The sequence below is a fragment of the Vulpes vulpes genome, chromosome 13 (assembly GCF_048418805.1).
Source record: "Vulpes vulpes isolate BD-2025 chromosome 13, VulVul3, whole genome shotgun sequence".
Lineage (NCBI taxonomy): Eukaryota > Metazoa > Chordata > Mammalia > Carnivora > Canidae > Vulpes > Vulpes vulpes.
This window is the reverse complement of record NC_132792.1, coordinates 61620108-61630909: the sequence shown is the minus strand read 5'-3', so window position 1 is coordinate 61630909 and position 10802 is coordinate 61620108. Positions and strand designations below refer to the sequence as shown.

At 36.2% G+C, this 10802-nt stretch overlaps 1 pseudogene; it reads left to right on the top strand.

The window, feature by feature from the left end:
* The first annotated feature begins 4768 nt into the window (after positions 1 to 4768).
* On the top strand, positions 4769 to 9617 carry LOC112932426 (tRNA (guanine(6)-N(2))-methyltransferase THUMP3 pseudogene; annotated as a pseudogene).
* The last annotated feature ends 1185 nt before the right edge of the window (positions 9618 to 10802 follow it).

Here is a 10802-nt window from a genome sequence, read left to right as displayed (position 1 = left end):
ACCTTCTAGAACTGTGAGAAAATACATTTCTGTCATTTAGTTCACCCAGTTTTTGGTATTTTGCTTTGGCTGCCCTAGCAAACTAATCCACTGGGTTCTGTATGTTTTCCCCTATGTTTTCTTCTGGAAGTTTTATATTTTTAAATTTGATATTTATGTCTGTAATCCATTTTGAGTAAATTTCCATGGCAGGTATAATGTCTGTGTCTAGGTTCTTTTGTTTTGTTTTGTTTTGTTTTGCGTATGGATGTGGAATTGTACCAGTACCAATTTTTAAAAAGACCACTCTTTTTCCATTGAATTTTTCTTGCATCTTTGACAGAGATCAATTGATTATTTTTGTGTGGGGTTATTATTATTTTAATATTTAAATAAGTGAATTTGAATTAAAAATTAAAAACAAATATCTAAAAATACAGTAATGATCTACTTAGCTTGATATTAACTCCAAGGCTATTAACTGATCTGTATAACTTATTGAATCACCTATCTCACTTTGAATTCTTTTTTTATGTTCATAGATGAGGTCAGATTGAGCTAGTCCTTAGAACAGAACATTGCATTTGAATACCAATTATTTAGACTGGCATTTAGGGGAATCCAGCTTCAGGCCAAAATTTTATAAGAGATCTTTCAGGTCCCACCATAGGCGATTGCAAAGTCCTTAACTGAGAGACTAGATGGAGGAAAGCTGCCTCCCCACACCAGATTCAGTGGAGCGCAGCCAGTGCATTTCAGTCTTGAAGGGGTTGCAGTCAAGGACTCAACCATGGTTAACTTCCCACCCCCGATCCTGCCTTCTGGTAGTCACGCACATATCATATTTGCATATGTTCATCAGTACAAAGCTTTAGCATGTTTGTTTTGATCATCTTTTATAATTTTTATTCCTGTTTCTTTGATTCTCCAGATTCCATCTGGTTAGGTAAACATTCTCATGGTTTTAAATATTAATTTTTTTCACATTTGGAGTGAGGAAATTTGTAAGAATTCTCAGGAAATTAGTGGCACACTTATTTTCAGAGAACTATTTCGTTTGATGGTTATGAAACTTACACTAGGTACATTTAAAGTGAAGATAGACATGCCTGTAATTTCCCTTTTGTTTATTTCCAGGATGGCTAAAGTTGCTGCTTAAAGCAGTCTTATTGCATCTGTAAAAGCATTTGTTTCTTTATCATGTCACATTTCTTATAGCTGTATCTATTCACAATCCTCAAAAAATTCTACAGAATTTTAAGCTAAACTTACTTGGAGAATATTTTTTCCTAATACTTCAGCAGATTCACACAACAGCTGCTGGGCTCTCCTGCAAACAGTTTAGTAACATAAAGATCTGGGAAAAGTGCTGTTCAGGGCTCACTCTATAGGCTGGGCCTTGGGTTTGTCACTTAATTGAAACATAAGCTTCCACCAATTATTTTATAAGTAGTGATTCCATCTCTATTATTGTGTAAAATCTGTAATACTTATAAAGCTGTTATATATATTTATCCAGCTGACACCTGCACACATGCATACACAATATTTCAAAATGGAAACATATTGCAAATTCACTACAGAAACAACCAACCCTCTCCTATTAAATTTCACAGCAGAAAGCATAGTAGATAAAAGGGTAACAGATTCCGGGCTACCTATAATGCATACATTTGAGTTTACAGATAGAGGCTCTAAGTTATCATCACTTAGAATTTTAAATACTTGAATATAAAATAGCTTCAGTTAATACTCTCCTAAAATACTGATAATGACGCACATATACACATGGACACACACATGTGTGTGTATTTATGTATTTTTTTTAACTAAATGCTATTCCATAGTACAAGTCTAAGTTCTCTTCTGGGGTAATCTGATTCTTGCCACAAGAGAACATTGAATGTAATTGATGTGGACCTCTCTGGTCATCAGTGGAGACACTCTTGGTTGGTAAGATGGGTTCATAAAATTGTGTGAGTCTCTGACTGTAGAGCATTCACGAACTAGTAAAGGAGACATACAAAGTTATTAAAACAAAATCAATAAGTATTTCAATGGAGGTAGATGCCCTACTTCAGTTAAGTATGAAAGGGATGAAGAAGTTAAACTGTATGTCTGGAATAGTCAGAGGTGTTCACAGAAGAGATCACTATGCTGGATATTAGAGAAAGTAGAAATTATGTAGCCAGACAGAGAAAGGAAAGGGACATTTTAAGAAGAAAGTATATTCCGTGTAAAGTCATGAAAGTGTGAAAGAATAAGATCTGTTTGACAGAATAGAAATAGTTTTGGACAGCTGTAACATAGAATACATGTGACAAAGAAGCCTCTCTTACTGGGGATGAAATAAATTTCCAATGAAAATAAGAGATGATTGAAATATGATGCCATCATTCAGCACTTAAACCAACTTTTAAAATTTGAGGAAGTTCTACTTGTTTTTTTTTAATATTTAAACTTAAATATTTAATTAAGTCAATAGGTTCAGTGAGAAAAACACAGGAGAGTAGCAATAAAGTATATGCATTATATTTGAAGGTGGAATTGTATTAAAGATCTATAGTTATATGATTGACAACCACCCAATTAGTAGATTTTCAGTATGGAAATTATTTCTAAGCTATTTGGCCATATAACTGACCAGCCCCAGGAAAAAAGACATGTAGATATGCACATTTGAAGGTCCACCATCAAAATAACGAAAAAATCTTGGCAAAGTTACCTTTAGGGAAAGTCTACCACTCACTGGTACAACCACTTGTGTGGATCTTCTAATCTGCCTTTTAGAGTGTCACTGTTAAGAAAGAAAATGCAAACAAGGATTACTTAAGAACAGTTTTAATGTGAAAGAAAGGGACTCAAATGAATAACAGGAGGAAATCTTTAGGAGAAAAGAGAGAACGCAGAGGATAGGACAAAACTTCAACAATAAATTCCTGAAGGCAAAAAAGACAAAAAAACAAAAAACAAAAAACAACCACAACAACAACAACAAAAATTCCTGAAGGCACCACTTCTTTTCTACTGACATGAGAAACAATCACCTCACTAATGAGTGAATAAACACAGGCCAATTTTAGAGAGAAGGCAGCATTTGGAAGGAGGGACCCTCCCTTTTAAAATGGCTTTTAGCCTAAGAGCAGCTTGAAGTTGGCACCACTTTGAATGGCTAAGATTATGAGGGAAAACATGTACTTTTTCTGTCCTGAAGAAATGAGAACAGAATTCAGAGCTACCAGAGATACTGGAGAGTCTTGGAGGAAATCCTGAAAAAGTGAGAGAAAGGGAGTAGGATCCTCTAATTCTGTGTTTAAGCTTTGCCAAGCTTTGTTCAATCCCTTGTCAAGCCTTATCCATGCATGTGTATAACAGACTCCAAACAGCATAGAGTTCAGTAGAAGACCAACCAAGTTAATCAAAATAAAATTCAACCATTTTGAAGGAATAAAGCAGAACTCAGTTTCTAAATTACAGAATTCATGATGTGAGGCTACAATAAAGAAATACATCGCAAAGCAGAACAGGAAAATATTACCCATTCTCAAAAGAAGAGAGAACAAAGAGACTGAACCCCCAAATGACCCGGATGTTGGAAACAGCAGGCAGGTTTTAAAATGGATTTTACAACTATGCTGAATAAAGCAAAGGAAAATGTAACTCATAACAAATGAAAAAATAGAAATTCACAGCAGAGAAATTTAAGTGAAAATTCTAGAATATGAAATACAATATTTGAAGTTAAAATTCAGTGAATGGATTTAGCAAAATGTAAGTGGCGGAAGAAAGATAAATCAGTAGAATTTGTCAATCTGAAGAAGTAGGAGATAAAGATGGGGGAAAAAGGATGAGAACCTCAGAAACCCGTGAAACAATATGAAAATGCCTAACATACATGTGTAATTGAGTCCCAGAAGGAAAACAGAGAGAGCACAGGAGAGAAAAATATGTGAAAAATAATGGCTATGTAGGGTGCCTGGGTGGCTCAGTAGGTTAAACATGTGACTCTTGATTTTGGCTCTGGTCATGATCTCAGGGTGATGAGATGGCCATTTGGGATCTGCACTCAGTGGGGAGTCTGCTTTGCTCCCTCACCCTTTGCCCCTCCTCTCACTTGTGTGTGTGTGTTTTTTTCTCTCTCTCTATCTAAAATAAATAAATAGGGAAGTCTGGGTGGCTCAGTGGTTTAGCACCACCTTTAGCCCAGGGCATGATCCTGGAGACCCAGGATCAAGTCCCATGTCCAGCTCCCTGCATGGTGCCTGCTTCTCCCTCTGCCTGTATCTCTGCCAATCTCTCTCTGTGTCTCTCATGAATAAATAAATACAATCTTTAAAATAAAATAAAATAAAATAAAATAAAATAAAATAAAATAAAATAAAATAATAAATAAATCTTTTAAAAAATGCATCTTTAAAAAAATAAAATAATGGCTGGACTTCCACTTCTGGCCAACAGGGAGTAACATGGACCAGATTTACCCTTCTATGTGAAGCAACCAAAAAAATTAAACAAGATATATGAAACAACACTTTTCAAGACACTGGATATCAGACAATAAAGAATAGTGATGCCTAAAGATAGGAAATGAGGTTACTACTATGGTTGCTCCAGCTTACTGCTTTAAGAGTGTTACACTGAGCTGAAAACAAATCCAGTTGGGCTCAGTCTCCCTAAGTTGATGAGACAGAGCTGAGAGTCTAAGAAGAGCCAAAGAGTTAGAGTTTGTAAGACAGAATATTAAAGAGGGAAGAGTTACAAAGAGTTATTCCAGAGGGTCCTCTTTAGCATGAGCGGAGAATTGATAGGTGCGTGTACATGGTAAGGAAACTATGTGAGGCCATAGAAAGAATGATCAGAAAGGATTTAGAGGAAATAGTGCTTGGTACTCACACAGAGCTGGAAATAGTACCTGACCTTGCCATTCTGAGTTATAGCCTGAAAAGGAAAAAGATGTTGGTGTGAGAAATGAAGGAAGACCTAAACACATGGAAATATATCCTGTGTTCATGGTCAGAAGATTCTATACTGTTTCAATGTCAGTTCTTCCTGAATTCACTTACAGATTCATTGCAATCCCAATCAAAGCCCCAGCAGATTATTTTGCATAAATTGTCAAACTGACTCTAAAATTCATATGAAATGTAAGTACCTAAAATAGCAAAACTAATTTGAAAAAGAACAAAGTTGGAGGACTAATGTTTCCTGATTTAATATTTATTATAAAGCTATAGTAATCAAGACAGTATGATACTGGCATAGATATTGAAAGAATAGATTGAAGAGTTCAGAAATATATCCATACAAAAATGGATAACTTATTTCCAGAGAAATGTGAAGGCAGTTCAATGGACAAAAGAAAATCTTTTAACATGGTAATGGAACGGGTGGATATCCACACATAAAAATGAACTTTTGGGCAGCCCAGGTGGCTCAGCGGTTTAGCGCCACCTTCAGCCCAGGGTGTGATCCTGGAGACCTGGGATCGAGTCCCATGTTGGGCTCCCTGCATGGAGCCTGCTTCTCCCTCTGCCTGTGTCTCTGCCTCTCTCTCTCTCTGTGTCTCTCATGAATAAATGGGTAAAATCTTTTTAAAAAAATGAACTTTAAAAAATAAATAAGTAAAATAAAATAAAAATAAAAAGTGAACTTTTATCCAAATCTTTCCACCATATTGAAAAATTAACTCCAAATAGGGCGTAGACCAAAATGTAAAATTGAACACTACAAAGCTTCAAGGAAAAATCTATGAGAAAGTCTTTGTAATCTTGAGTTAGGTAAATATTTTTAGATATGACCCCCAAAACATGATTCATAAAAAAAATCAGCAAGTAGCATTGTGGCTACCAGGGCCTGTGGGGAGGAGGACATGGAAGTAATTAATAGATATAGAGTTGCAGTTTTGCAAGATGACAAAGTTCTGGAGATTGATTATACGACAATGTGAACATAGTTAATAACACTAGATTGTACCATTAAATGTGGTTAAAATGGTACATTTCATGTTATATGTATTTCACCTTATCAGATTTTTTTATTTTTTTAAATTTTATTTATTTATTCACGAGAGACACAAAGAGAGAGAGGCAGAGACACAAGCAGAGGGGGAAAGCAAGCTCCATGCAGGGAGCCCGACATGGGACACATCCCAGGTCTCCAGGATCACGCCCTGGGCCGAAGGCAGGTCACCCAGGCTGCCCCAGATTTTTTTAAAAGTGAAAACCTAGAAAACACCTAAGCATCCAACAATAGATAGCATACATTAAATGAAGTATGGCATTGCATTTGATGAAAACCTTTAAAGTCACTAAAGTTGATACATTATAGAAGAATTTTTAATGACTTCAAAAACTCATGTTCAGTATTAAGAAAAAAAAGTGGGTTTAGAAAGCTGTTGAAACTAGAATCCATTTTTTAAAACAAGCATTTTAGGGGAACTTGGGTGGCTCAGTCAGCTAAGCATCCTTGATTTTGGCTCAGATCATGATCTCAGGGTCATGAGATCAAGTCCCACCTCAGGCTCTGTGCTGGTCGTGGAGTCTGCTTAAGATTCTCTGTCTCTTTCTCCCTCTGCACCTTCCCCCCCCCCCCCCACTGCTCTCTCTCCCTCTCTAAAAAAATAAAACAAAATCAAATAAAATAAAACAAGTGTATGTAAGTATTGAAAAAAAGTTGAGACTGTTAACAAGCGTTAAGACTAACTGACACAATAACAGGTGTTTTTATTTTATTTTTTGCATAGTTTCATATTCTAGAAATTTTCTATAAAACACATTTTTGTAATCAGATTTTTTTAAGTTATTTAAATCAATTTTAATACACAAAATTACAGTGGTGATAAAATTGTATAGACCTATTAAATTCTATACTATTAGGTTCTTTTTTTTTTTAATTTCTAAAGTGAGGAAAGACTAACCAAAACAAATGTTGGTAAGGATAAGGAGCAAATGGACCTCTCAATCCCTTCTTGACAGAATGTGAGATATAAAAACTGTTTGGAAAATACCAATAGCTTAATAGTTTCATAAAAAGTTAAACACACACCTGCCATGTGACCCAACCATTCTAGTCCTAGGTATTTACCCAAGAGAGATGAAAAGATTGTTCATGAATGTTCATGGCAACTTTATTTGTAATGGCTTCCAAATGGAAACAATCTAAATGTCCCTTAGGAGGTGAATGGATAAACATGATGTGCTATATCATTATGGTAGATTGCTACTCGTCAATGAAAAGGACTGAACTATTGATACACACAATAGCACATGAATCTCAACATAGGTATGTTGACTGCAAGAGTTAGACAAAAGAGTGTACATGGGTACCTGGATGTCTCAGTCGGTTAAGTATCTGACTCTTGATTTCAGTTCAGGTCATGATCTCAGGGTCATGAGGTGGAGCACCATGTTGGGTCCTGCATTGAACGTGGAGCCTAGTTAGGATTCTCTCTCTTCTTCTGCCCCTTCTCCCATCCCCCTACTCATGATCTCTCTCTTTCTCTCTCCAAAAAAAGAAAAAAAAATCTAGGAAATACAAAGTGATGTATATTGTCAAGAAGGAAATCAGTGAGCCTGTGAATGGGATGAAAGGTGGAAGAAATTACAGAGATAGTAGGAAACTTCCTGGGGTAACAGATATGTTCATTATTTTGATTGTATGATGATTTCCTGACTATGTATGTATCTCAGAATGTATCCAAATGTACACTTGAATATTCACTGATTTATTGTATGCCAATCATACCTCAAAAGGCTGCTTTTCAAAAATAAGGGAAATTCAAATGGGAAAAATAAAATAAAAATAAAATAAAAAAATTAAAATAAAACCAACTTCAGCTAATCATAATAAAATTACAAATATCAAATATAAAGAGAAAATCTTGAAAGCATCCAGAGCAAACAACACATTCTATACAGGTGGACAAGAAGGCAGTACACATATTTAGAATTCTGAAAGAGAAGTGAAAAAATATCTGACAACTCAAAATTCTATATCCAGCAAAAATGAAGAAGGCTAAATAAAGGCAACCGTAGCTAAGAAAAAGATAAATCATCACCAGCAGACATACCCTTTGAGAGATGCTAATAGGAATTCTTTAGGCTGAAGGGAAATGACACCACACTAAAATTTAATCTTCACACACTAAAATTCAATCTTCAAGAAGGAATTGAGAGCACTGGAAATAAAGAGAGACTTTTCACAATACCAAGAGAGTCAGTTCATTAGGAAGACATAGTATTTATAAATATTTTTTTCTCTCATAACAGCTTCAAAATTCATGAGATAATGACAGAAGGAGAGAAATAAGCAATTCTGTAATCGTAGTTGAAGAGTTTTTAAAACTATTTTTCAGCAATTGATAGAACTAAAGAATATCAGTAAAGATATAGATGGATCTGGGATAGCTGGGTGGCTCAGTTGGTTAAGGAGCTAACTGTTGATTTTGGCTCAGGACATGATCTCAGGGTCCTGGGATTGAGCCCCAAGTCTGGCTTCACTCTCAGCTCAGAGTCTGCTGAAGTCCCTTTCTCTCAGTCTCTCTCTCTCTCCCTTCCCCGTTCTCTCTCTCAAAAAAATAAATGAATAAATGCATAAATAAATAAATAAATCTTTAAAAAAATATAGATGGATCTGAACAAACTATCAACTCCTTGATCTGGATGATATTTATAGAATATTACACTCAATAGCTAGTTGCATAATACATATTTTCAAGTGTACTTGATATGTTCACTGAGATAGATCATACGCTGGACCTTCCAACAAATCTTAAATACATTTAAAAGATGAAACTGACAAAAGCTCAAAAGAAGAAACTGATCCTCAAGTGTAAAAGCTTAGAGTCCTATGCAAAAAGGCAGGAGAGAAACGCTGCTGTATCTCACTCAAATCAGGCTGCAAGAAATTCTAGGGATGCTGTTTAGGATTAAGCGGAAAGTTGACAACACCAACTCTGATGTGGAGAATCTTTTGAAAATCCATGATAATCAAATCATTGTGGGCATCACATTCACAGAAGAGAAACATCTCACATTTTGGACTTCTGACTCAGAACTGCTCTCATGTGCAGAATGCTCAGTCCCCGTGTTCCCCAACCTGCTGGTATAATAGTTGATGGGATGTGTAGGACAAGGGCAACACCAAGAGAGGGGGCTACAGAAGCTGGTGATAATAATACATTGGCTCTGAATAGAGCAGCAAATAATATTTCTTCTTGACTGACCAAGAGCCAAATTAAAGAAGACAAACTGTCCCAGTGCTTGCCCATTGATGCTGTTCAATGGACTGTCTGCAATTCACCCCTGAGACCTGGCTCTGTAGATACTATTGTAACAGATATGCCATTTGAAAGAAGAATGACCTCCAAGAAGAGAGGAGAAACTGTAACCTTTATGCAGCTTGCTTACCAAGATGAGCTGTATCTGTGCACCTGAGACAGGCCAGGTTCTATTGCTTACCAGGCCAAGAAACGCTCTACCAGGGCATTATTTCTAATCAGACATGTATGGCGTAAGGCACATACTATCTGGGTGAGCCTAGAGGGTCTTCCTGCAGCAGCTTATGTTCTCAAACAGCCATCTCAAGCCCTTGATTATCCTCAGAAGAAGATGGTAGAAAGAGGAACTCTCTGGGAATGAAAGAATGCAAAGAATGCAGTATTTGTACTTCCCAAACTGGAAATGTCAGCAAAGAACTGAGAAAAATAGCATTAACAAAAGTGCAGTTTGCACTATTTAAACTGGTCTAAGGCTCTTCACCCTGGTTAGCAAAAGAGGTGAAAGAAAATAATGTGATGGGATTGAAAAAGATCCTATCGGGAAGCAGAGCTTTTCTTTGGATCTGTTCTGAAGAGGTAGCTTTCCTTAGTACTTTCCTTAAAATGCTTCAAAAATGCCCAGAGCAGAGCTTACTGAAATGCTCTGGGATTTGGGTATAGAACAGTTCATTTTCAGATTGTATAGCAGTTCTTGTTTTGCACGGTGGCAGGTAGAAAGTTACCCCAGCTTAAAGGGAGGCAGAGGACGTGAGAGCATCTGAGGCCATGTCCCATTGCCTGTGGAGCTTCACTGTTTAGTTGCTCAACATTTCATTACTTCAACCTTAAAAAACAAAGTCCAGGAGGAGGTGAAATCTCACGAGACCTGTAGGAAAGTTTGCCATCTGCCTTGAAAATGAAAATAAGCATCCATTATTCAGATTAATACACAGAACTAAAGTAGACGACTGAATTCATCGAAGGAAGTACAAAGATCCTTTACTATTAGTAGAGGACATGTCCATGTATACATCGACAGATGAAGCACAGGACAAAATAAGCCAGATTAAAAGCAAATTCACTTTTCTTTTAGTAAAGAAAAAAAATGAAAGCAGTATTAAAACATTTAAAAAAGAAGATGCTTTAAATGAGGGGTATTCAGATAGCAACAATGTCTTATAGTAGATCCTATCTCCCAAATATGCACAAAATCAACGGGGAGATGGGAAGTATAGGTTGAGTCAATCTCCTCAAAAGACAAAAAGATAAAACTAGACGATAAAAAAAAAATAGAGAATTAGGCAACATTAACTAAGTGGTATTCCAGGTAGTAAGAATTAAAAACATGGGACAAAAGAAATTAGCAAAGAAGGAGGAAGAGGTGGAGAAGAAGATAATAGAAAAATATTTCCAACAACAGGTTGAAAAGAATGTACTGTCCTCAGCTGAATGACTAAATGCCTAGCACAGTGACTAGGGAGAGAAATTACCACCACCAAGAAGTTTTGGAATACTAAGAATAAAGTTATGATTTGGAAAACTTCCAAGCACAGTGCAGGGGAGGGGT